This window comes from Lissotriton helveticus, chromosome 5_1, assembly GCF_964261635.1.
Source record: "Lissotriton helveticus chromosome 5_1, aLisHel1.1, whole genome shotgun sequence".
NCBI lineage: Eukaryota > Metazoa > Chordata > Amphibia > Caudata > Salamandridae > Lissotriton > Lissotriton helveticus.
This window is the reverse complement of record NC_136065.1, coordinates 2,090,964,277-2,090,991,428: the sequence shown is the minus strand read 5'-3', so window position 1 is coordinate 2,090,991,428 and position 27,152 is coordinate 2,090,964,277.

Below are 27,152 nucleotides of genomic sequence, written 5' to 3'. Positions count from 1 at the left end.
GATGGCCTGACAGAGCACCTTCAGGCCCACTTCCAAGGGTTCAGGACTGGGGTGGCAAATCTTGGGATAGCAAGATTCACAGATTCCAGAGCCTAGGTGGTGGGTTCAAGGTTGTTGGAATACTGTTCTGTCCTTGAGGCTTCTGATCAGGAGAACAACCAACTACCCCTTAGAGTCACTCTGGGGTCCTGGGTTTAGAGATACAGTTCGAGTCCTGCTCACCCAGACAAGAGGGCAGCATAGCAGCAGGTCAGCACAGCAGAGAAGCAGTCCTTCAGGGCAGTAGTCCAGCAGAGTGGCAGTCCTATCAGCAGCATAGCAGCTCTACTTCCTCACAGAGTCCACAGGTCCAGAAGTGTACTGAAGAGTTGAGTCTAAGAGTCCAGTATTAATACCTAGTGCCCACTCTAAAGAAGAGGAAGCTTCTAGATGTTTCCACCCCACTGAGGTGTAAAGCACCCCCTTCCTCCCTGCCCTGGCCCCACCTTACCTGGGGTTACAAAAGATCAGTGCCAAACCCTTTGTGAGAGTGCTCAGGCAGAGGCTTGTGATGTACAAGGGTGGTAGATGACAGCTCCTCCTCCTTGTTAACTCAGGGTGGTCTATCCTGACAAAACCTAGCTGACCTTTGTCTTACTCTCTGCGAGAAATACACAAGGCCAACTGCCAGCTACACCTAGTCATGTGACCCAGGATCAGGCAGCAGGCACCAAATGGTTAAGACAAGAGAATGCCAACTTTCTAAATGGGGAATTATCCGATTTGTGACTAAAAAACCCAACCTTATCATAAATGACAGCTTTTAATTACCATTCCTTAGACACCAAACTTGTTCTGTCTACCTACTCCCAATTGGAAGTTATCACTTATTAAATGCATTAAGGAACTCCAATGTGATCCTATGGGATAGGTAGGCCTTGGAGCAGTAGAAAATAAATGTAAGAGTTTTTCACTACCAGGGCATATAAAACTTAGTAGTACATGTTCAACATTTTAAAGACATTGCACCCTGCCCTCTGGGCTGTACAGGGCCTACACTAGGGGTGACTTGTTTGTATCAAAATGTATCGTTTGAGCCTGGCAAAAGATTTATTTTGCCAGGTTGCTATGGCAATTTAAAAACTGCACACCCAGGATGCAATGGTGGGTGGCATAATCAGTGCCGCAGGCCCACTAGTAGCATTTAATTTACAGGCCCTGGTAACATGTACTACCATTTTACTAGGTAGTTACAGGTAAATTAAATAAGCTAATTGGGTGTAATTCTTCATGTTCAAAGGAGAGAGCACAAGCACTTTAGCAATGGTTAGCAGTAGTAAAGTGTGCAGTCTTCTTCAAGCCAGTGAAAACAAAGTCAGCAAAACAGGAGGATTGGAGGCACAATGGTAGAGGAGAACCATGACAAGGATGCCAGGTCTAACACAGTCCAACAATGGTTCAGCCAATTTCTGCATCTTGACCCAAGCCATATTGCAGCTGGCCCTTTAGTGATCTCCATTGCACCACCCAATCTACATTTGTTTTTTATTGGATTATTTTGATTTTTAAACTCTTTGTCCAATTTTCTTCAATTGGTTTTATTTTCCTTATTCAATGCATCCATTTTTTTCTCAAACATGGTGTGGGCCTTTATGGTTCTTTTTCTATTTTACATGATTTTATACACACTACAACTGCCACGTGTGCTGCACAGACAAGGCTACAACATGAGAGTCAAGTCCTTATTTAAACTTGCCTCTGTGAAATGCTATGGCGGTATGCTGACACTAACCTATACTGTCCAGATACAATGGTGCCCCATTCTTCTGTAGCTAGCCAGTGGACTTCCATACAGCAGCACTGGCATGATATTTTTACAGGTCACTATGGGGCTCATTAAGATGTGGGGAGGAAAGCCGCTGACCAGTGGTCGGAGGCTTTCTGCCTGACATTACAGGTTTCAGTATGACTGCTATATTAGGATGACGATGCTCAGAGTGAAACCTGTGGGAGGATTCTGATGCTTTCCGACAGGCTCCTTGCATCGTAAGCCACCATAATCCCTTAATGATGGTAACAATTATGGTGGCACTTTAATTCCGACAGCCTTTTCATGTCGGCCTTTCTGACATGAAAAGGCTGTCGGAAAGTGTCTTTCGGGGCCCCCCTCCCCCCTGGCGCTCAGCTACGCAGCCTGGGGAGCACCTATGATGCCCCCGTAAACATCCCTGCTCCATGTGGCAGGTACTGTGAGGTGCCTGCAACACGGTGCAGGGATTTTTAAAAACATCCATTTTACAATGGCAGCTTGTGTTGCGGGCCTTTTCCGCCCACTGCACATGCTGCCATTGTGAAATGGATGTTCCCGACCGACAATAGGGCGGTCGCATCCTAATGCTGAGGTTGGAACCACCGACCTAAGGTCAGGTGGTTCCAAAGTACTACAATGCGTCCACCCTACATTGTAATGAGCTCCTATGTTGGAACTGCAGTGGGTTAATAATTGATACATAGGGCCAGATGTACGAAATTGTTATTCTGCATTTCATAAGTAGCGATTAGGTAGAAATCGCTATTTAGGAAATGCAAAATGGTATGTACAAATTTACGATTTACGAATAGTGATTACTACAAAACTATTACTGCCTATGGTCCAAATAGGGAATGGTTTGCATTTCCTAACTTGCAAATCTCTATTAAGAAATTGCAATTTAAGAAATGCAAAGCCAAAGATTAAGGCCCCCCTGGAGGCACCCCGAAATTCCTATTGCACATATAAGTGCACATATGCCCTAGAGGCATATGTGCGTTATATATCATGTTATAAAATGTATTTTAAATGGTTTTTTTTAATTGCACATGGTTGCCATTGACTGTTAGTCGATGGTAATAGCATTTCCTAAATGCCCAATTTGCTTTTAGGAAATGCTTTATACATGTGGTTTAGGAATTGTAAATAGGTAATCCTTTTTTCTGATTTCCTAAATTGCGGTCCTAACTTGCGATTTCTATTGTGACCGTGATTTTGCCTTTGTACATATCAAAAGGTCATCTACCATTTCTTAACGCCCCGAAATAGCAATTTGGTCCGTTACGAAATGCTAAATTGATTTATACATCTGCCCCTAAGGGTGTTGAGCATCAGGTTTCCTGTTATCCTTTTTTTCCCTATAAAACAATTGTATATTACTGAAACATTCTTTTCCTTAGACTGACGGTTCCTGTGTCACTGAATACATTCCAATACCACTTTTGTATGCGTTGATGCTTTTATTTATTTAGTTGCCATAAGCCTCCACAAATATCACCAATGCAGATTATTGTTTTCAATGACTCTGACATTTTTCATTTTGATAGCCAAAATGTGTTTCACCGCATATGGGGCCCGATGTAGGTGACCATTACCGACCGGTAAATGGGTCATTGAGATGCAGGGGACCTTTTTTACAGAATCGGTAAATTTACAGAATCGGTAAATTTACCGATTCTGTAAAATACCGAATCGGTAATTTTACCGATTCGGTAAATCTCACATGTAGGTGGCACTGCAAACAGTGCCACAGGCCTTTAGGAGTCGGTATTTTACCACCCAATCCAATTGGGTGGTGAAATACCGAATCCAGGTGTGCATGCACATCTGTGCATGCACACCTCTGCCATGTGACACACAGACATGCCCTTAGGGCATGTATGTGAGCCACATGGCACACATGCCTGTAATTGGGGTGCCAGAGGGTGTCAAAGTGACACCCCCTGCACCCTTGCAAAATTCGGTATTTACCGATGTGGTAAATACCGATTCGGTAATGCCCATTGATTACTATGGGCTTTAATGCCCATAGGAATCAATGGGCATTACCGATTCGGTATTTACCGAATCGGTAAATACCGATTCCTTCCGATTCGGTAATTAATTACCTACATCTGCCCTCCTCTTTTTTACCACTTCTTAAATACCGATTCGGTATGAATCGGTATTTAAGAAGTGGTAAAAAAGATGTACCTACATCGGGCCCATAGTGCCTGCAAGGCTGGAGCTTTTTCAAGGCTAAAAAAAATTGATCAACATATGCCTTATTAAACATATACTTTTTTTTTGAGAGGACGGGTCCAAGATGGCGGAGTGAGGATCTGCGAGTAGCTCACCTGTTGGTCCGCTCTCTCCCCTCTACGGAGTAACGGTTACAGCGCAGTTTTCAGATTGCAGTATCCGCGCTGAGAACCTCATGCTCCGATCCTGCTTCGATTCTAGACAGTGAACTGGCGTTTTTCGTGAGAGGACAAAACCCAACGACGGCTTTAGAAAAGAGCTTCAAAGCTGCAACAGTGGTGGCGTTTCTCTCCTCATCGATGCTTTGGCTTCCAGACACAGCCAAGCTCTTCCGGCAGACGATCCACGGCTTGCTGCGGAGCTCGGGTCTCGGCTGGTTCAGCCTCAATTTTCACACACCGCACACCTGGTGGCCGAGAAGGATATCGCCGAAAAACCCTCCACGGACTACACGGAACAGCAGGCAGCCGGCAGGAGCCGCTGCACCTTCTCTCCCTCCCCCTGCCGTCGCTGCCGTCGCTGTCATCTCACAAGCCCTGGTAACAACTACGGCTGTTCCAATGCCTCTTTCCGCTACTGCTGCCTCCGGGGGCGCCGGGGGCGTCGGCAACGCTTCATCGGAAAACGTTTGCTGTGTTGCCGCGAGCGGAGAAAGAAAAGAAAAGAAACAACCCTCTACCTCAGCAGAGCAGAAGGAAACAGCAACTGCGTCTGACACGAGGGGTGGTCTGGACTGGGGGAACGGCAATACTGATAAACAGGTTCAGAGACCTTTCAATTTACCTCCTGGTTTACACACCAAAAACCCTGGTCAGACCATAGTCAAACCTGTAACCAAATCTGTGGCTAAGTCAATCGCAGTAAAAGGGGGACTGAATGGGGGTGAAACAACCAGTGCTTCTGAAGAAACTGATAGTAGCCCCCCAACAGAACCTTTAACTGCACAGGCTGATGTACTAGTGAAAGCTGTTTCCAAAAATGTTGGAATGCTGGATGATGATTTAAATTCTGATTTAAACACAGATACACAGATTTCCACAGGAGGGACAATTGCTGACAGTGTGGGCTCATTTACATGTATTGAATCAGTTATCACTGACCCTACAGTTGAGGGAGACGAATTAATGGAATATAGTATGGCTCTTACAAAACCTATAGAATCAGTAGAACTCACGGAGCGCATAGAATCTATTGAGTCCACCGAATTGTTAGAACAAGGCTCCTTTGAAGATTTGGACGTTGAAACAGATGACGAGTTAGAGGAGAAGGGAGAGAAAGAAGATCACTCAGATACTTTGATCAAAGTGAGAACAAAGAGAGGGCGCAAACAAAAAAACAAGTCTAGAGCAAAGAAAAGCGGCAAGACTGGCACCTTAGCAAACCGGCCTATTGCAAGCAGCAATCAAATCCCGAAAAAGAACTTTTTGGACAAAAGCCCTCTAAGAAAATGGATTGAGGCCAAAGGATTACTTAAAAACATGACACTGAGACTATCAGGAGCCAGCCCCACAATCAATCAATCAATCAATCAAAAGCATTTGCATGGCGCACTACTCACCCAGAGGGTCTCAAGGCGCTGGGGCAGGGGGGTCCGCTACTGCTCGAATAGCCAGGTTTTGAGTTGCTTCCTGAAGATGAGGTGGTCCTGGGTCAGGCAGAGGTGGGTCGGGAGGGAGTTCCATGTCTTGGCGGCGAGGTAGGAGAAGGACCGTCCCCCTGTGGTGGCTCTTCGGATGCGGGGGACGGCAGCGAAGGCGTGGCCGGTCGATCGGAGCAGGCGTTTGGGTGCGTAGAAGTTGAGGCGACTGTTGAGGTAACCTGGGCCTTGGTTGTGTAGGGCTTTGTGTGCGTGGGTGAGGAGACGGAAGGTGATTCTCTTGTTGACCGGGAGCCAGTGCAGGTCTCTCAGGTGTCCGGAGATGTGGCTGCGACGGGGGATGTCCAGGATGAGTCGTGCTGAGGCGTTCTGGATCCGCTGGAGTCTCTTCTGGAGTTTGGCGGTGGTTCCGGCGTAGAGGGAGTTGCCGTAGTCCAGGCGGCTGGTGACGAGGGCCTGGGTGACCGTCTTCCTGGTCTCGGTGGGGATCCACCGGAAGATCTTACGTAGCATGCGCAGGGTGTTGAAGCACGACGAGAAGACGGCGTTGACTTGTCTGGTCATGGAGAGGGAGGAGTCCAGGATGAATCCCAGGTTGCGTGCGTGGTCTGTTGGTTTGGGTGCGTTGCCCAGGGCCGGGGGCCACCAGGAGTCATCCCAGGCGGAGGGTGAGGATCCCAGGATGAGGACTTCCGTCTTGTCCGAGTTCAGTTTCAGGCGACTGTTCTTCATCCATTCGGCTACCTCTTTCATCCCTTCGTGAAGGTTGGCTCTGGCGGTGGCGGGGTCGTTGGTGAGGGAGAGGATCAGCTGGGTGTCCTCGGCGTAGGAGATGATGTTGAGGTTGTGCTGGCGTGCGATGGCTGCGAGGGGGCTCATGTAGACGTTGAAGAGGGTAGGGCTGAGCGAGGAGCCTTGGGGAACACCGCAGATGACTTCGGTGGCTTCAGATCTGAACGGTGGGAGGCGGACTCTCTGTGTCCTTCCGGCGAGGAAGGAGGTGATCCACTCCAGTGCCTTCTCCTGGATTCCGACGTTGCTGAGACGCTGTACTAGTGTACGGTGGCAGACAGTGTCGAAGGCCGCGGAGAGGTCTAGGAGGATGAGGGCTGCAGTTTCTCCGTTGTCGAGCAGTGCTCGGATGTCATCGGTGGCTGCGATCAGGGCGGTCTCGGTGCTGTGGTTGGCCCGGAAGCCAGATTGCGAGAGGTCGAGGGATCCGTTCGTCTCGAGGAAGGCGGCCAGCTGCTTGTTGACGGTCTTCTCGATGACTTTTGCAGGGAACGGGAGCAGCGAGATGGGGCGGTAGTTTTTGAGGTCGGTGGGGTCGGCTGATGGCTTCTTGAGAAGAGCGCTGAGTTCGGCGTGCTTCCAGCTCTCCGGGAAGGTAGCGGTGTCGAAGGAGGTGTTGATGATGTCCCGCAGGTGGGTGCGATGACAGTGTCGGCCTTGTTGAAGACGTGGTGGGGGCAGGGGTCGGTCAGAGATCCGGAGTGGATGGAGTTCATCGTGCGGACGGTGTCTTCGGTGCTGATCGGGGTCCAGGCGCGGAGGGTGGTGGTGGGGTGCGGTGGTTCGGTCATGGCGTGCGTTGGTTGAGTGCTGAAGCTGTTGTGTATGTCCGCGATCTTGTTGTGGAAGTAGGTGGCGAGGGAGTTGCAGAGGTCTTGCGAAGGGGTGATGTTGTTGTTTCCTGCGTTGGGGTTGGAGAGCTCTTTAACGATGTAGAAGAGTTCCTTGCTGTTGTGTGCATTGTAGTCCAGTCGTTCCTTGAAGGCAGTTTTCTTGGTGGCACGGATGAGTTGGTGGTGTTTTCGGGTGGCGAGTTTGAGGGCAGTCATGTTGTCCGGTGTTGGGTCTCTGCGCCAGGTTCTCTCGAGCTCTCGGCAGTTCTTCTTGGAGCTCTTGAGTTCGTCGGTGAACCATGGGGCTTTCTTGCTGCCGGGTCTGCTGGGCGGGTCCTCAGGGGGGCGAGGTCGTCTGCGCAGTCGCTGATCCACTTGGTGAGGTTGGTGGCCGCTTGGCTGGGGTTCGTTGCGCTGGTTGGTCGGTTCTTGCTCAGGGAAGACGTGAGCTGGTCGGCTGTGATCTTGTTCCAGCTTCTGCGTGGGACCTGTTGTTGGTGGTGGTGGATCGTGGTCCTTTTGAAGCTGAAGTGGACGCAGCTGTGGTCTGTCCAGTGGAGTCCGGTGGCGTGGCTGAAGGTGATGTCCTTGCTGGATGAGAAGACGGGGTCGAGTGTGTGTCCGGCGTAGTGGGTGGGGGTGGTCACCAGTTGCTTGAGTCCGAGGTTAGCGAGGTTGTCCAGCAGGGTGGCGGTGTTGCGGTCGTTGTTGTTCTCCAGGTGGAAGTTGAGGTCCCCGAGGAGGATGTAGTCAGCGGAGAGGAGGGCGTGAGGGCTGACGAAGTCGGCGATGTCCTCGCTGAATTGTGTGCGTGGTCCCGGGGGTCTGTAGATGAGGGTGCCTCTGAGGGTGGTCTTGAGGTTGATGTGGACCTGGAAGTGCAGGTGTTCGGCGGGTGCGAGGGAGTCGTCGGTGTCGGTCGTGATGCGAATCGTGTTCTTGTGGATGATGGCGATGCCTCCTCCGGTCTGGTTGATACGGTCCCTACGGATGATCTTGTAGCCCTCTGGGATGGCGATGGCGATGTCGGGCGCTGAAGAGGCGTTCATCCAGGTTTCCGTGAGGAAGGCGACGTCTGGGGAAGTTGTGTCGAGCAGGTTCCAGAGCTCGACGGCGTGTCTGTGGATGGAGCGGGTGTTGAGCAGGAGGCATTTCAGGTGGCTGCTGCTGTTGCTCGTCTTGGTCTTGGTCGGTGCTGGAGAGGTGCAGGTCCGGATGCAGGTGGACTTGCAGGAGTGGCAGTCGAAGGGTCCGTGGGTGCGTCTCGGGGTGGCTCGGTAGCAGGCCGGGGATCTCCCGGTGTTGAGTGCGTAGAGTTCGGTGGCGTCGTAGGTCCTGCGGGTGGGCTGGTTTCTGCGGGGGCCAGGGGTCCTGGCGCTGGGCGCGGTCCAGGCGCGGACGGGCGCAGACGGGCTTACCTTTGGCGCACCTTTGGCGCTCAATCGGTGCTCCCGCTGCGCGCGTCCGCTGCGCGGTCGCTCTGGGGGCGTCATAAGAAGGGAGCCGGGAGGGAGGGTCCGCTGGGAGGCGGGAGCTAGCTGACCAATCGGCGGGCGTGGGGGCGGGGCCGCAGGCAGGCAGCGGCGGGAAAGCGGGAGCAGGCAGGCTGGGCGGGCGGCCCTGCGGCGGCTGGGGCGCGGATCGGCGCTATGCGGCAGAGGAGACAGGCAGCAGGAGGCTCAGGAGGCAGCAGGAGAGGTGAGGAGCGTGGGGGCGACCAGGCCGAGGGCGCAGTGGTCGCAGAGATAACCCCCGCAACAGATGCGCCCTGCACTATTGTCAGTCCCACTACTTTAGAGAATTATGCTACAACTAATTCATCTAATCTGCCACAACCATTGGACGGATGTATTGACCAAGCACTGCACGAGCTAACTGTTGACTCACACATAACAGACGTAGATAGTCTACAATCTGTAGTTACAACCTTGACGATAGATGCCACTCCTCCCTCCTCTGTGGGCTCCTCTCATCTATCAACCTCTCCTCCAGCCATTCTAGAGATAGATAAGTATTTGAGTGACTCTATAAAGGGACCAAATCAAAGACCAGAACCAACTGAATCCTCTCCTTTAGATATAATACTCCAATTACTCAGTAACCAACGCGCTGAAGCGCAGGAACATTATCTACAACTGAGAGAAGATAACAGCAAAGTACAATCCTCCCTGCATGAACTCACCACTAAATTTGGGGGGATATCAAAGGATATTGATGAACTACAACAACGGGTGGTTGAGATGGAGGAAACAAGCACGAAAACTACGCTTGTAGTTGATAAACATGCGACTCAACTCTATGCGCTTCAACAGACTTGGAGAACCGTCAGAGACGGTCTAACCTTAGACTCTTTGGTATACCGGAGGGATCTGAGGGTTCAGATCCTAGGGTCTACCTAGTGGGACTGCTTCAGAAAGCATTTCCAGACCTAGCAGACTGGGACTGGGATTCTCAAATTCAGCGAGCTAACCGCCTCCCATTGGTTCAGAGAAACAGCGAGAACCGTTTTCCACGCCCTTTTCTGATTTTTATTGGCAATTTCTTATTACGCCAGGCTGTTTGGCAGAGAGCTCGCCCTAATTCTCCTGTATCTATTGGTGATTTCTCAAGTTTTTGCTCGCTCTGATCTAAGCAAAGAGACAATGGATAGACGGTGGATGCTCCGTAAGCTGATAGACCCAATTAAATCCAATGGGGGCCAAGCATTCCTTCAAGAACCTGCCCGCCTTAAGGTTATTAAAAATGGATGTACTCACTTTTTCACAAATGCAAAAGAAGCAGAAGCATATTTAGCTAATAACAGTGCGGACAGTGCGGACAAGAGCAAGACTTAAACAAACACAAAGAATCTGTTGTATCAGCATGTGCTAAATGCTAACTCCCACAAGACTTTTTGCATTAAGGATACTATATTGCACTGGGGGGTTTCTTTAATTTTATGATTTATTATGAACTGAAAACTGCGCAGTTTGCTTATTGTCTATATTAACTGACAAACTGTCAAAGATAGAGGGAGGGTGGGGACCTTTCGAGGTGTTTCGCTACCCAGGCTGCCTTTCCAACGGCAGCAGATGCAGATGGGTGGCTCTTACCCGGCTAGGGCTAGAGCTAGGGGGGAGGGGGATGGGAGGGTGTTTTTCTCCGCCAGATGGGGGGCTGGGGAGGGGGGGGTGAAAGTTAGAAAAAACTGCTTACAGGTCGACAGGGCAGAATGTAGCGAGGTTACTCTAATTTCTTTCTTTTTCTGTTTGGTGCACCATTGGCATCAGAACTGGGAAACTTATTGGGACATATGGACACTCTGGACATCCAAAGATAGGCCTGTGGCTTATTATCTATCTATAAATGTATGAAATTAAATGTTTAGCTTGGAACGTAGTGGGGCTTAACAGCAAAAACAAAAGGGGTATGATAAAAGAAGAATTAAAGTTACATAATCCTCATGTTGCTCTCTTATCTGAAACACATATTGTAGGGAAGGATAAGAAGATTCTCAATCAATTGGGATACGACATCATAGTTTGCTCCACATTCGGGCACCCCACAAGAGGGGTTGCTATTCTTAAGGACAAACGATTTAGGGCCGAAGTCATACAAACTTCATATGGTAAAAGTGGTAGATGGGCCATCGCGCAGATTAGTTTTGAGAATCACAAATATGTTTTGTGCGTGGTTTACGGCTCTAACACAGATGAGCCTACTCTTTTTGATCAATTGAACATTAAACTTTTGGACTGGGAGGGGGAACTTATTATCATGGGGGGTTTTAATTGCATCATGGACTACAGACTAGATACGACCAGACCTGGTAGTTTTCAAAGGATGCACAAAACTAGGTCGTCCATTCTTTTTTTTTGTATATATTTTTATTGATTATAACACAAGAGTAAAACTGTACATATCGGGTGTCATTTGGTGGTACATAGTACAGCGGGGAACGGGCGAATGAATTGAGGAAATACAGTACAATCATAGGCATCCGAAAAATATCAATACCAGCTTAGAGCTGAGGCAAAACAATACGATACAGATAACCATAAGCAAACCTCAGCAGAACCCGCCCACCAGGGATACAGGATATGCAGATTGGACATTCGACACCTGGACATGAGAGACAAAAAGAGCAGGAGAAGATGCTGCATCTCTTGTGAAGAAGGGAAAAGGGAAATAGAAAGGTCATAGAACACAATAAAGGAAAAATAAAAAAAAAGAACTCAACCCCCCACCCTGCACCCCTGCGGATGGCTACGACCTAACCCCTCTAGCAGCGTGCCTGTCGCCCCCTAAACTACACCCCAGGGAAGGGAAAAGATGGAGGAGGAGATGTATTACAAAACGATACGTGCTCCCAGACTCCCCTCCCCCCCGCCAAAAGCAGACATCCCCTACCGCGGTATTAAGCGAGTTATAACAGACTAATAAGCAAACCGATAGGGGAGCCACCGACAGAGAAAAGACCGTCCCGCCCAGCCCCCGGCACCACAGAGACAGCAAATCCCTTTTCGATCATAGCAGTCACACCAAACCCAGACAATAAGAATTCCATCTGACCCTCACTCCCACAGAAACAACCCAGCTGAGCCAAAAGAAAGTCATCGTACCAAATTCAAGTCAAATCAGCCCTGGCCCTGACGATCCATTGCACAAACCCCATCCAGTAGAACCAATATAGCAGCAAAAGAGTCAAAGTGTCGTTGAAAAAGGAGATCAATATAGCCAAAAAGAGTCAAAAAGGTTAAGTCTCGAAGTCCATCAGATACACGAAAGTCAATCCAAAAAGTAGTAGTGGTGGTCTGCAGAAGAGAAGGAAGAAGTGAGTTCTGTGCGGGCGATGACTTTGCCGATCTTGCTAGGTGTTCAGGGGCTCCAGTAACGTAGCGATGTAATCGTGCGGGCACAATCGGCACCAGGTTCAGATCATAGTCGGGGTTCTCCTCTCGAGGTAGATCAAGCGTCGCGGGGGTGAGCGTATGTTGCAGGTCTAACACAAGGCTGGAGTCCTGTCTCAAACAAACAGTCTCGAGGCGTGCAGTCAAATTGTGGAGAGCAGCCTCCATTTGCAAGCGAAGAGTCCCGATGGCGGCCATTACGGTCCCCAGGGTCGGTCCACACATCGTCCGATCCATCTCCGCGTGGGCGATAGAAAAGCAGATCTTCAGCCCCGGAGGCCGGCTACTCCGGGGAAACCAACAGGCGCGGAGTGGACGGAAGCGACTGGCGACTCACAGGCTTGGCGACCTTTACACCACTGCCGAGAGCGGGGGCCCCACCCGCAGACCCCGAGGGCTGAAGCAGGGTCCCGGGACCTGGCCCCCACCCACCGCGGCAACCACGTCTCGTTGCTGTTCGTCCAGTATTCGCAGGGACCGAAAACCATCACCGGGACAGAGAATTTGTTCCACTCCGATGAGACCGGACTCTGCCGGGCACCCGCGGCCGATGTTGTTCAACTGAAACCCGGCTGGGTCAGTACTCGAGGTCCCGGCTTACACACTGGAGGAGGCCCAAAAATGAAAGACGGTGTAACTTCGTCAATATATGCGGTAAAAACTCCGGGATTGCCCCTCTGGGCTCAGCAACCATTCAGACACACGGGAGTCTGGCGGGAGGTCAGGATGAAGTTCAGGATAAGTCCGCCAGCGAGGGAGGTCGACGGAGCCGGGAGCTTATGCGGCCATCTTGGATGCTTGCGTAGCTCCTCCTCCTAGGTCGTCCATTCTTGACCTATGTCGCATCCATAACATCAAAGATGCTTGGCGATACTTATACCCAAAAATACCGGGGTACACGTATTACTCCGCGCCCCATAAAATGTGTTCAAGATTAGATATGGCATTAATAAGTAATAATCTACTGAAACTCAGCTCTATGGCCTTATGCCCACGTATCTCCTCTGACCACAACGCAATAATGCTGACTTTTACAACTGCACACACCAGGGCTCCTCCCAGATCATTTTCCTTCCCCAGATATTTAGTTTCTGACACATTTTATATGACACAATTAAAAGCACATATTAAAGAATTCATAGATTTCAACTTAAATACAGCCACACTCTGTATGGTATGGGACGCTTGCAAGGCAAGTATAAGGGGATTCAGCCAGGCCTATGTGATTAGACAAAATCTGGAACGTAAAAAACATAACGATACGCTGATTTCAAAAATAACTACCCAAGAAGAGTTATTGTCCTCAGCACTTCGATTAAATTTACCAACAACTACTGAAATTGGCCTTAAACTGGGTTTATTAAAAAATGAGGTGAAGACTAAGTTTATACAGAAAAGCATTAATAACATACATAAGTTTAAAATAACACAATATGAGGGCGGGGACAAAATCGGGAAAATCCTGGCCTATAAAGTTGCAGAGGACAGAGCAAACTCTACAGTCACAAATATACGGGGGGCGGCAACAAGATTTATAACCAGCCACAAGACATATTGGAACAATTTGCTGACTTCTATAGAATCTTATACACCCCAGAAACTGTGCCCAATTCAGAAGACATACAGGAATATGTCGAAGCGTATCTTACAAACACTCGGAACACTCTTGAGTTGGAGCGATTATCTGACGATATAACAATGATAGAATTACATCAAGCCATGGCCTCATTACCTCTAGGAAAAGCAGCTGGGGAAGACACAATACCTCTTGAGATATACAAACTATGCTCAGAGGAGCTAGAACACCTTTTTTTGAAAGTTATTCAATCTGTAGGTTTAAATGGAACAGCCCCTAAATCTTGGAATAGAGCGAAAATAATATTTCTTTTTGAAAAAAGGCAGGCCGAAAGAAGAAAGAGGGTCATATCGCCCTATTTCACTGATAAACACAGATGCCAACATTTTTGCCAAAATATTGGCATTAAGATTAGCCCCTTTTATGCCTCAGATTATTAACCCACAGCAACACAGGTTTATAACGGGGAGAGATACCACAATACACGTCAATATGGCGATCACGGCATTCGATGTAGCAGAGACTGAATCCACCCCACTCGGTATGATCCTTTTAGATGCGGAGAAGGCTTTCGACCGAGTGGGGTGGGACTTTCTCTGGTGCACACTGTCTAAAATGGGGTTTGGGGGACAATTTCTCAAGAGTATACAGGCACTCTATGACAACCCAAGGGCCAGCATTAGCTATGGGGGGCTGACTTCTTCAGACTTTCCAATCCAACGCGGTACTCGTCAGGGATGTCCTTTATCACCTCTTTTATTTGCCCTCTCATTAGAACCTTTTTTGTTAGCCCTTCAGTCCCAAACCCAAATCGCACCCTTTAGATCTGGCTCACAGGAGTTAAAAATAACAGCATATGCCGACGATATCGCGGTTTATTCAGAAGACATTGTGGAGGCTCTAAAGGGAATTGCCCAGGAGGCTGGGAAATTCGGGAAAGTCTCAGGCTACAAACTCAATTTACAAAAAACACAAGTCATCGCTAATTATACTCCAGCGGTGATAGTTCCTGAGATCTGTAAAACCGCTACTTACTTAGGGATCAAAATAACGGATAAACTACAAGAAATTATTAATATAAATTATAATGAACTAACAAAACTCACTATAACTTCATTAAAAAAATAGCATAGACTACCCTTGAACCTAATAGGCAGAATAAACTTAATCAAAATGAAGGTATTGCCCAAATACGTGTATCTATTTCGTTCTATTCCATTGGCGCTAAACAACCAGTTCTTTCAGAAACTTGATGGCGTACTTAGCAGTTTTATTTGGGGCTATAAAAAAGCGAGAAGATCGCTGAATCTCATGAAAAACAGCATAAATGAGGGAGGGCTTAATTTCCCTGATTTTAAAATGTATTTTTGGTCCGCTTTCGTTATTCGTCTTCGCTCCTTACTCAATGCAGGAGGGGCATTATTCTTTCATTCTTTTATGTTAAAAACCGATTCAAACGTGTTTTTGTTTAGAACAAACGACCCTAATTATTACAAAAGGGTTAGATTTAAGACCGCAAGGGATATCACAAAGATTTGGGGGAATATACTAACCTATTGCAAAACTAACTTTTTTCAATCAAAGTTACCGCTGTGGGGCAACCCGGGCCTTCCTAGTATCTTTCACGACAACATCGCTCACTGCTGGTCTAGATCAGGAATTACTGTGCTAGGAGATCTGTACGGCATACAAGGATTTTTAGATTTCAATACTTTGAAATTGTTATATGACCTATCTGAAAACATGAGGTATAAACATTTACAGCTACATGATTATTTAATCAACCAAAAGCAAATTCGGGAGGTTTTTGATTGCGATATCTGGACCAATTTATACTCCGTAAATAACAAAGCAGTAATAAGTCAAGCCTACAGACTCTTAACCGGTTTTAGATCTAACGATAGTGTAAAATTGGCTGATAAATGGAGCAGACTGTTGGATTCAAATATCACACCTAAACAGATAGAGTGCTCTCTGACCAATATTAATAAACGAGTACGCTCATCGAGCCTTAGGCTACAACAATTTAGAACAACCTGTATGCTATATTATACTCCCGAAATCATTTCCAAATGGTCTCCCAATAACTCCTACAGTGATCGTACAAAATGCCCTAAATGCAACGTCGATGCAGCAGATTTGGCACACATGCTGTTCTCCTGTCCTAACCTTAAGGTCTTTTGGCTTGATATCCAGAAGGTTCTGAAAATGAAGCAAATTCAGCTGCCTACCCTTACGGCGGCTTCTGTTTTGTTAGACACCTATTCAGTTACTATACCACACGCAGCCTTGGCTACTATACTTATGTCATGTGCCAAGTTAACTCTGGCTAGAGCCTGGACCTGCTCTGAATCACCCACAGGTTGGGACTGGTGGGCACTCGTAATTGAGATTCACTCAATGGAACTAGCTTTAGTAAAAAATTAGGGGAATTCGATCATTAAACAATCATGAAAAAAACTGGGGAACCTTTGTGGAACAATGATGCTTCATTTTTTTGGCATAGACAAATATCATGTTTCTTCCCGCTTAAATGAATTGATACTCACAGCCATTAGTATAACATATCTTGCATGACTTTTGAAAGAAACTTTTTATTACTTTCTTATTTTTTTTCATCAATAGAAAAATTAGTATCAGGGAATTAATTTCTTTATATCTTTTTGCTTCCTTTTTAATATGGATTTCATGCCCCATTCGCTTCACTGTCCTTCATACTTATGCTCGTCAACATATGTAATAATGATCTAATGTAAATATGTACGAATGATTTCATGTATCTTTTGCCTTGTTTGCTTGTAAGCAATAAAAATATTTCACAAAAAAAACATATACATTTTTTTTAAACCAAATTTCTCACCTTTGTGAAAAGCAAAGTTGGAATAGTTTAATCTGTGCTCTGATGAAAAAGGAAATATCTAAAGGGCTCATTGCTTTCTTTTAAGGGTCGTGCTCAAGAAAAGAAAACAAGAAAAAGGCAGGGATAAAAAGTAGATTTAGAAAATACTTAATGCCTCGGAAACAAATTGTATTCCTTTAACATGTGCCAAAAAACAGGATAAGGTGAAAGTAGGAAGGGGCAGTGGTCACACTTTAGAATGCAATTTGCAAAGTTTTAAACAAATATTAAAGGTACAATTCCTCGCATACAACAGAATTAACATGCACTTGTACAAAAGTATAATTTACCAAACTTTTTGTTTTTACCTTCTCGTAAGGTTGTTTGGCAGATATTAAATCCTTTGTACCGTGTTTTTTTGTATTCAATCTGTGGAAAGAATGTGATAAGGTGAGTAAAAATCCCTGAGAATACAAGACATGTTTCTGCTGTGAGCACAGCAAATTCAAGAGTTTTTTAATGCCTCGGCTTCATATAACCCTTAGAATTAATCGTGCGGTGTTGTAAGTAAATTAGAGAAGCTTTGCAGTCAGGGCCGTCTTTAGCGCTGGTGGCGCACGCTGCAACAGTCTTTTTCAGCCCCCTATCCTCATAAACTCCTACTCAGATTCTCTCACTACCACCTGGCAAAAGTTCCCCTTGTCTCTCCATAGCCCCTCTCTCACATGCATTTTATTTTCTTTCACTGCTAATGGCTGGCTTTCCTAATCCAATTGGCTATCCAATCGGCTATCCACAGCCATTGCAGGTCCATTGGGGTTGAAGGGCCATGCCCCCACCTTAATGCCCCTCACATACAGTGTTTGTCAGGCTGGACAAAGGTCAGCCTGATGGACATTGTTCATTTTCAGGTCAGGCAGCCAGGAGCCGGACATGCGCTAAATAGCAGGGTTCTGTCTGCCATAGCTTTTGTTTGCTGGGCTGAGAAAGACAGTTCCTGTGGGCGTGGCCTCAGCTCAGCAAAGGTCCCTGAGACCCTACTCTCAGTGACGAGTGGCAGCATTACTGATTTCCTCACACCTGGGTACTTTAGTTTTAAGCCCTGACGTGCCCAGGGTCAAGTGTCAATCAGTGACACGTCATCACAACGTGGAATGGGGTCAGCAGTCTTACTGACCCCATCTCACTGTGTGATGACATTGGGACTGCTGCCTTTCCTCGTTGGCTAACCCAATGAGGGAAGGCAGCAGTCCCAAGCCTCCTGGGAACTCCTAGGCAGAGCTGCAGGTAAGTGAGTGTTTTAAAAAAAATTAATGTTTGGTGCATGCATGCGTGTATGCATGAATGCTGTGAATGGATGTGTTTATGTGTGTGTGCGTGTGAATGCATGACTGTAAGTGAGTATGTGTGCATGTGCGTGTGTGTCCCGTCTGCCCCCTCCCTCCTAAACTTACCGCCCGCCACTGGCTATCCACACAAAATACAGATCTGTTTGTTGCAGCAGGCACATTAACTCTCTGCGCTACTTTATTGCGAGTCAAAAATGGCACTCAGAAAACTCCAATCTCTTCTTTTAGCAGGAACATTAATCACAAAAGTTATCTTGACATTTTAATTGTTGCCTGAAAGCTGTGCACACAAGAAACTCTGCACCTGTAGGTGCTTTTAAATCGCAAGCTATTGCTAAACACAGCACCCCCCTTGACGTCCATGCACCCCCTCCAAGTTAGCGCCCAGTGCCTCTACACCAGTTGCACCGCCCTAAAGCCGGCACTGTTTACAGTGCTTAATATTAGAGCAAGTCTTGCCACTAGACAGTGTCAGGGGAGTTCATGGGCCTTATTTATGAAGGTCTTGCGCCACCGGTGCGTCCCTTTTTCCCAATTTAAAAGTGACGCATCGGTGGCGCAAGGCCTTCATAAATAAGCCCCCCTGTGTTTTTACCGGCTCCCATTACCAATAATGGTGTGGTCAGAAAAGTATCGATACAATAGTTTGGATAATCATGTTTTATACAAAAAGAAAAGAATAACAGGAAACCTGACGCTCAACACCCTAGTATTAATATATTTATGAAGAGGAGTTGGCCCAACGGCCAATGGGGTGTCACAGAGTTTCCCCAAAAATATATGGAGAACACAAATTAGTTCAATAATTCTGAGGCCTTTTGGGCGAACGCAGAGAGGGTTGTAACTGCAAAACCTTGCTTCTATACTTTTAATAATTGATGACCAGCACACAGTAGACTCACTATAGTGAATAGGTCCACCACACCTGGCCATTTGTTTACTTGTAGGAACACAAGAGATGAGAGGCAACACATAAGCAATGAAGATCAATTTAACATCTTACCAGTTATTGAAATTATTTCCAAAATTATCCAGAGTCCAGTGTCTCTTGAATGTTTCTGTTTTATTTCTTCTCTTTCAATCTTGAAAGTGTAACAAGCAGACTGGATATATCCAGTGACTGGATGTCACTGTTGGGTGTAATTTGAATGTGATGTATTTATGGTTCTTAACTCAAGCCTTTCTCTCTATGTACGAGATGTGTATTAGGATTGTATGAATTTGTATTCATGTTTTTATGTTTTTTATGTGGAATGTGTCTTAATAATTGTATTTATGTTTGTCCTTTACAATTGCACTCGTAGCCCTGAAGAAGCCCATGTCTAGGGCAAAATGCAATGGTTGTGTCTGTCTGTTACACTTTCAAGATTGAAAGAGAAGAAATAGAAAAGAAGCATTCAAGCAACATTGGATTCTTTGGATAAATTTGGAAATGATTTTAATAGTTGATTAGATATTAAATTGATCTTCCTTGCCTATGTGTTGCTCTCATCTCTTGTGTCCTTAATGTATGATTCATGACCATTTGGGAGAGAGTACATGGATTTTGCAGGATCCTGAAGACAACAGGATCCCTGTCTAAGATGCTGGAACACAGTAGACGTACACCCTCTGAGGTACAGCAGAGGGATGGGCCTGCGGAGGACACTAGAATAGAAGAGTTCCCCTTGAACTTCTAAAGATTGGGCTTGTAGAGTGGTAACCCTCATCGGGGTGCTTTCCCTTGAATTCTGCTTTCAAATGGGTGCCCTTTATGTGAGCACAGAGTAATGGGACCCGAAGAGTTCATGCATTGAGGGTATTCTCCTTGAAGGGTGTCGGTGGGCAAAGGAGGTGACTCCAGGCTGAGGATAACACTAGGCATAGGACAGAGGACAAGTCCAAACTAGTAAGGATCTGAAGTGAAGCAAAAGCAAGCTCTCCAAAAGAATATAAAAATTGAGAGGTCAAGAGATGTGAAGCAACCCCTCCTGGTAGCTTGAGTTGGCCTCTAGGAGTGAAAGACCATGCAAATCAGTGAAAATGGCAAAAGGGGGCCAACGCCAATGATAAAAGAATGGTGGTCCCTACATTAGGGCCACGTTTGCCAGAACGTGAGTAGCATCTAATGCCCAGCATCTTGAAAGCTCCTGGGGATGGCCAAGGTTCCAGAGAGAGAAGAGTAGCTGTAGATAGGGGGACATGTGTAGCCTGCGGTTCATTATGTCTCCAGGGACTCATAGTTCCACAGAGATCACCGCAAGGAAGCAAAATGATATGAGTGATGTATCACTTTTACCTTAACAATCCCAGGGGCACCCTATCTCCTTGGGGACCCTGAAATAACAGGATTTGCACTGGGCACTCCTCCCACCCCTCAATGACTGTGTCTGGGGGACAAGTGCACCTGGCTTCAAATCTTCCTCCCATGCTGACCTTGCTTGATGAATGCCCACTAATTACTCCCATAAGAAGTGAGAGATGGAACTGGCTCTCATGTGACTCATCAGCTCAGCGTCACAGATAAGCTAGCAAGGACGGCGGTGGATCTACGGATAGGTGATTGCTCCCACCATGAAAAATACATGTGGAGGCCCTGCTTGAGGACTGGGGTACCCATTCCTCAGAAGAAACAAATCAAAAAGAGAAATAGTCATGAGGCAGGGATTTGCCCCACAATTTTCTGTGATGCTGGAGAACAAAGCACCCCAGAAACAGGTGCTCAAAAATTTGCATATTGCTTCTAGTGGTTCCCTAGGAAGGCCTAGGGCACCACCAACATCAAGCAGAGTGTTAGTTGGGCTTCTAGGAGTGTGGCAGTCCCCTCAGGAGCCCCAGTAAGGATTTCCCTCATGTAATCCTAAGTGTCCCAGATGTTGGAATTGGCGACACCAGGCGACGTCCCCATGAGATTCAAGCACTCCTGAAGCCTGGGCTTTTGTTTATGGGCTTCGGAGTGTGGATACCCTTGTCAGCGGGTCTGAATGCTGTGCTGCAGCTTGTTACAAATTTAAGACTTGCGCATGCAGAATGCCAAAGTTAACAGTAAATCATTACATTCCTTTTTAGAAGTCGTAAACATGTTTTAATGACAATGTTAAGGATGAGCCTTTATTGATGACCCCAAAGTTAACACAGTGAGTAATTACTTGCCCTAATGGGCATCATTGTAAGGTGGTACCATCTCTAGGGCTCTTAGTGGTGTTTAATTTGGGTGTTACAACATATATCTGTTTTTATTAATGTGGTGGTGTCCTGACAAGGTCATTATGCCACCCTTTTGATAACTAATCCCCATATGTAATGTCTACTATACATGAAGGTTATAGGCATAATTTATTTATTTATTTTATTTTGAAAGTTTTATATAGCGCGAACCAGACCCTTACAGGTATCAGAGCGCTTTAAAGGGTAAATGTCATAGTTACATAGATACAGGGTAAATAACATAATGTTCAATGCTAGTCAGTGATATTACAAATCTCCTATCGTAGATACATAGATATATGATACATAATATAGATACAATATTTAGGATATCTGGCTGGACAGAAGACATTATAAAGATCCAAGTAGAAGATGCATTGGGAAGCCAAAATACAAGTAGTTCATGCTCAAGTGAATTTAGCAATGAGCTATATAGCCATAAACATATAGCCATAATGTGTTGGAATGGGTGTGAACCTTTAAGAGGGTGTCACAATAGGCATTTCCCCATGCCATCAAGTTTATATTTGTGAATGAATGCATAGTATGGAGTAGTGTGTGTATAATAACATACTCTTCTTTTGTATAAGTAAAGAAACTGACTGGACAATGGTTAATCAGGTGTTGCTTGGGCACTTGGTTTCCAGTGGGCAGAAGGTTGCAGACTTATAACTTGAGAAGAAGGCAGGTCATCCACAACCAATTAGCCACTTCACCTTTTTACAACACCTTTGCCCAGGAGCATCTCTGCCTTCCGAAAAGTCACAAAAAGCAGACACAAAGAATGGAAACACAACAGCTCAGCTCCACAAAGGCAGGCAGATAGAAGGAGTCAGGGATAGCGCACACCCTATACAAGTTACAAAACAGGTGATAGCAGTGAGCCGAGCACTTTAAATTGTGCAAGATGTAAATATTAATCCAAAGACAAATTTGTTACTGCTTCATCAGCAGTTCTGTTTTCACCTTAAATTGACCATTCTCCCCTTCAGTGGGTCTGTGAATGGGTAACAGATTCCCCTGGGTTGCACTACTGTAATATCCCACCTGAAACAGCCTACTATGAGACAGATTTCTTCCCTTCCAAGGAAGCAACATTCCTTTGAGCTAGCAACTCCTCCAAGCAGCCTCTTTCAGTTGTGGACTTTGCATCCCCTGGTGTAGCAATGGCGGGGGCTAGGCATATGTAACACTCGACAAGTGCAGCCACAGTGTCTCCATGACCCACCATTGTCTCCTCATTATTTGAAATTGTGTATTCTCCTTGTCTCCCCAGGACAACCTGTTGCTGAAGAAACACCACCACAGACAGGTGCAGAAAAAGAATCTGCAGCAGCAGACCCAGTTTTACACTCTGTTTGATTTAAAAGAGCAGTGAGTTCTACCATCATTTTTTAAAGTAATTCTATGGTCTTCATTCTAAATATAATTCACATGCCTTTCTAGTAAGACATGATCATGTGTGGTGGAGTATGAACATCAACTAGGGTTTGCGAGTCTAGGGCAGTGCTACCTCTTGATTTAGCGGTGGTACCGCTGGCACCAGCCTGGCTAGCATTGGTCGAAGGGGTCCTGGGCAACAGCAAGACCAGGCAGAGGGGCCTGTTAAGTTTCTGTAATTTCCACACCTTGTTGTGCCCCTAGATCTTCGTCAGTGTATAGGATTCTATTTATGGAAGAAGTATAAGAGAAGGGATCTACCTTATGATGCCATCGGTGGCCAAAGGGTAAGCGGTGTCTACTCCGCTGCGTCTGGCATTTAAGTGAACTAACATTCATGAGTGTTCAAGTGTCAGCTAGTCGCCATCTTCCATTAATTCTGTTTCCTTTATGTTACTCAGAGATTTCTAAAGTGGGTGCCTGAACAGCTAAGCTTTTCAATGTTACAGCACCTTCAGCAACTTTAAAAAGTCCACAATACTTCTTTTATCAAGACCTGGAAATGCAAATCTCATGAGTCTGGTACTTCCTTCTTGGGTAGTTGTCAGTCCCAGCAAGCTCAACTTCCATCTAGCTGTCTCCTCTTCTCCTGTTACTTTTCCAGGAGTATAGTAGGGGATTTTGTGACTATCATTATTGTTCTGAGAGTTTTTTTTATCAAAACAACTGTCATTGCAGTCTTTTGCTCTGTGATCATTAGGCAATACAAAAATTGATCTGGGAGGTAATGCAGGCATTGTCTTTCAGGGCATTGTCCCTGCTACCTTCTGTCACTTACCTCTCTGATTTGATGCCCCTCTCCTTCTCAGCCTCCAGTGACTGCCTCCATTTTACTCCCCACTCCTGGCCTCTCTCTGCCTCCACTTTACTGCCCACAACTGGACTCCTCAGAGGACACACAGTCCTGAGCAGATCGGGACCTCCAGTATGGGTTCATACCCAGTGCTTAATTTGTGCTGGTGGTTTCCAGTGCTCAGTAACAGCACTGAATTCTGCCACATGGTGAGCTGTCTAGCTAATTTAGAGATGACCAAAACAACAGTTGTTTAATAATGCGTTAAGAGTTACTATTACGTGCCGCCCAAGCTATTCTCATAGCTTTTAGGCCTGAAATAGTCCGAATTGTCACACTTGCATTAGAGAGATGATTAGTAGTTGTGTTGATACTCTCACTGGCAGCATACCAGGTGCAGCATGTGGTGCAAGCGGTAGTGGCCTCCTGACCAGAGACCTGGCATTTTTGTTTTTACAAATTAAGCAATGTTCATGCCACTAGTTGCTGCCCTTCACATCCTACTCTCAGGGGAGACTAGCCACAGACAACCACCATGAATAGCATCAACACACCTCTCCTCAGACTGGCCTCATACTGAGTGGGTAGTAAACATCACTACTATTGATATATTAATTAATATCCTATGACAGTATTAGTGATTTCTACATAAAATGCATAATTTGAATAGTTAAAGAACTTCATGCTACCTTCCCTCTACCTCTACTTCCTTGTCCAAATAATTGTTTTTCATATCACATGCCTACAATTTCTTTTTTTCTCTCTTTCCATTGTTGCCTCCTCCTCCTTTTCAGTGAGCGATGCCAATTCACTCTGTTGTGCAGATAAAACAATGTCTATATGAGCTGAACTACCGTAAATGGAGTGGGAGTGTGGGCAGAACAATTTATCCCAGAGGTTTCAATATGAAATTCTTCCATAAGACTTGACCCTCTATATCTTCTGGATAGTTATACTGTCAAGATTACTGCTGCTTTTAATTATATTGCCTCCCTGATGGGAAAATTTGACAAACGTACTGAACCGTTGTGTAGCTGGTTATCTGGAGAGCGCTGCTGCCTTGTGCATCAATGGCGCTGTGACTATGTCCCATCCTAATAACTTAATTGATCAATGCCTGATTATACTTATGAACACACTATCAGAACCACTAAGGCTGCCTTGTATCCCTTATTTCAACACCCTAAATATGGCTGCTTCAATTTTTTCCATGATAAGGGAGATTGGGGATTCCCCAAAAATGTATGATTTGGCCATCTCAGTCACAAAATGTGACCAAATTGTGGACTTTTTTGAAGGATAAAATTGCCACAATCTCCTTGACGCTGGCATTGACAGAACGGAGGTAGCCACCCCCACATCCCCCCCCTCCCCCCCCCGGGGCTGTGTGCTTTCACCGCTAAACGTTGTCTCTGCCCTGCAAGTCTCAATTAGCATGGAGGACTTTCCTCAACTGGCACAAATAGCTATGGAATCTTCAGCAGATAGTCCCACATCTAACTACATCAAATTGTCTTGTCAGTAGAATAAACTCAGGCCAGACAGATCATCTGTGCTCATTATCATTAGAGTGAGTTCCAAGCGAAATCAAACTTGCTAGTATAACCCTATTGTTGAAAATGTGTCTAGCTACCGGCCTATATCCTGACTTCTTTGTCTTGATAATCTCCTGGAAATTGAATTTTTATCCAGCTAACATCATGTAGAGCAAAGTAATCTTCTCCAATTAATGCAGCACACTCACCTTGGTGTACTATGGGGTTGGTTTTGGTGGCCATGCCGGATGTCCTAAGACGCTGTGCTGATACAAATACTAAAGCTGCTTTCATTTTAATTTATTTGTCTGCAAGGGTTGACACTGTGGATCCCCAGATCAAGCTGTCCAGGTATGCTGATATTGGTTTTAAAGACATGTACCCACTGTTTTGTTTTTTACTTTTTAACTAATAGATATCTGCAAATTGTTCTTTTTCCCTGTACTGACTCTGATGGACTTCTTACGTCTGAAGGCCCTTGAGGCTCCATTTTATCTCCACTCCTTTTTAATTTGAGCATGATCCTTTCTCCCAACCTCATTGGATAATTCGGATTTGGTCTGTGTTAGACCTGGCATCTTTGGTGTGGGTTCCCCTGTCTTTTTGCCTCTGCCTCCTGTATTTTTAACACTATGCTGGATTTCGTTTTTGCTCGTTTAGATGCTTTAGGCACTTTGCCACTGCTGATCAGTGTCAAATTGCAAGTGCTCTCTGAGTAAATAATTTGGAAAATCTCTGTGCCTCAATCCTGTATGATTGTTTGGCCTAAATCGTAATTCGATGTGTTTTTACAGTTGAAATTGAATTGTGACAAGTCCGAAATCTTGCAGCCTACTTCAGTTTCCCTTTTTTGTTCTTTCTCTAATCAGTCATGTTTTTTTCTGTTTTTGTTCTGCACTATGAATGTAGCACAATACGAACAGTGATCTAACTTAACCTGAATTTACTCAAAGTTCTGATTTAGAGCTGGGTGGTGACAGAAAGTTTGTCAGTTTCTTAAGTGTTGATACAAAAAAAAATCCACTCGAGTCATTACCTGGACCTTGCTACCCCAATAGGACCCCAATAGGACCTTGTGACTCCTGTAGAACATTGCTATCCCTGTAGTAATTAAGGGACATATTTACAAGGACGGAGTTAAAACTATCGCCGCTTTAGCGGCAGTTTCCTGCCGCTAAAGCAGCGATAATTTTAACTCCGTCCTTGTAAATATGCCCCTAGATAATTTACCATTTTCTGGAATTCACAAAAGTTACAAGAGTGCACCCTGTAACCAGGGACAGAAAATAGGGCCAAAAGTGGCTACCATTTGAGAATCAGAGAGCTAAAAAAAAGCGTCCCTCATTTACGAATTAGGCAGGGTTGAACTTGTAAAGACACACTGTTTAGTTCTTTTGCAAGACAGTGGAGCCTTCAGGCGTCCATGCTTATTGAAGGCAATGTCTGTGGTAATACCAGGGACATCAACAGTACAAAACGACCCAGGAAACCATAAAACAGCACAAGAAACATCTCACCCACCAACCTACTAGACCAGCGCTTCCGGAACTACCAGATTGCCCTTTAGGCCAGTAAAACTCTGCTTGAAACACCCAGCCTCCCAGGTTTACAGGTGTACTCCTGAAAGGGTTTATGACTCGGGTTTTCCATTAGCAAATATACACAGCTAACTTTTTCTTTTTCCCCAGACGGAAAGGTTTTCACCGATTGGGAATCTCCTTCAACTGCATAAATGATCAACTTCTCCTAAGGGGGGAGGTGGGGGTGGATGAGTGGAAGTGCTTGGACATGAATTTACGACCACCATGAAGGGTGCTACGTTTGTGGATGCGCACAGACTCATTGGCCAGCCCTGCCTTGGCAAGCACACACCTGCCGCCTGCCCACCCTTGTGAGTGGAGAGTCCCACACGAAACGCATTGTGAATTCTCAGAGTAGTTTTGCATTGGTATATAGACTTAGGGCCATATGTATCAAGGCCAAATGGGTTCGCAAACACCGAAATTCGCAGATTTCGCAAATTGGAATGTATGAAAGAATTTGGGTGCAAAATAAGGAATCGCAAAATTTCCCATTCCTTATTTTGCGATTGCATTTAAGGAATCACAAATTTTGCGATTCCTTAAATGCAATGTATTAAGCAAAAAAAAATCAAAAATGCCATAAAGGAATCGCAAATTATCAGCAACTTCTAGTTGGTGGTAAGTTGCGATTTCCTTGAAAAATGCACATTTCAGCATTTTTCAAAGTACCATGTGACGCAAATACATGCCCTTAGGGCATATATGTGCAC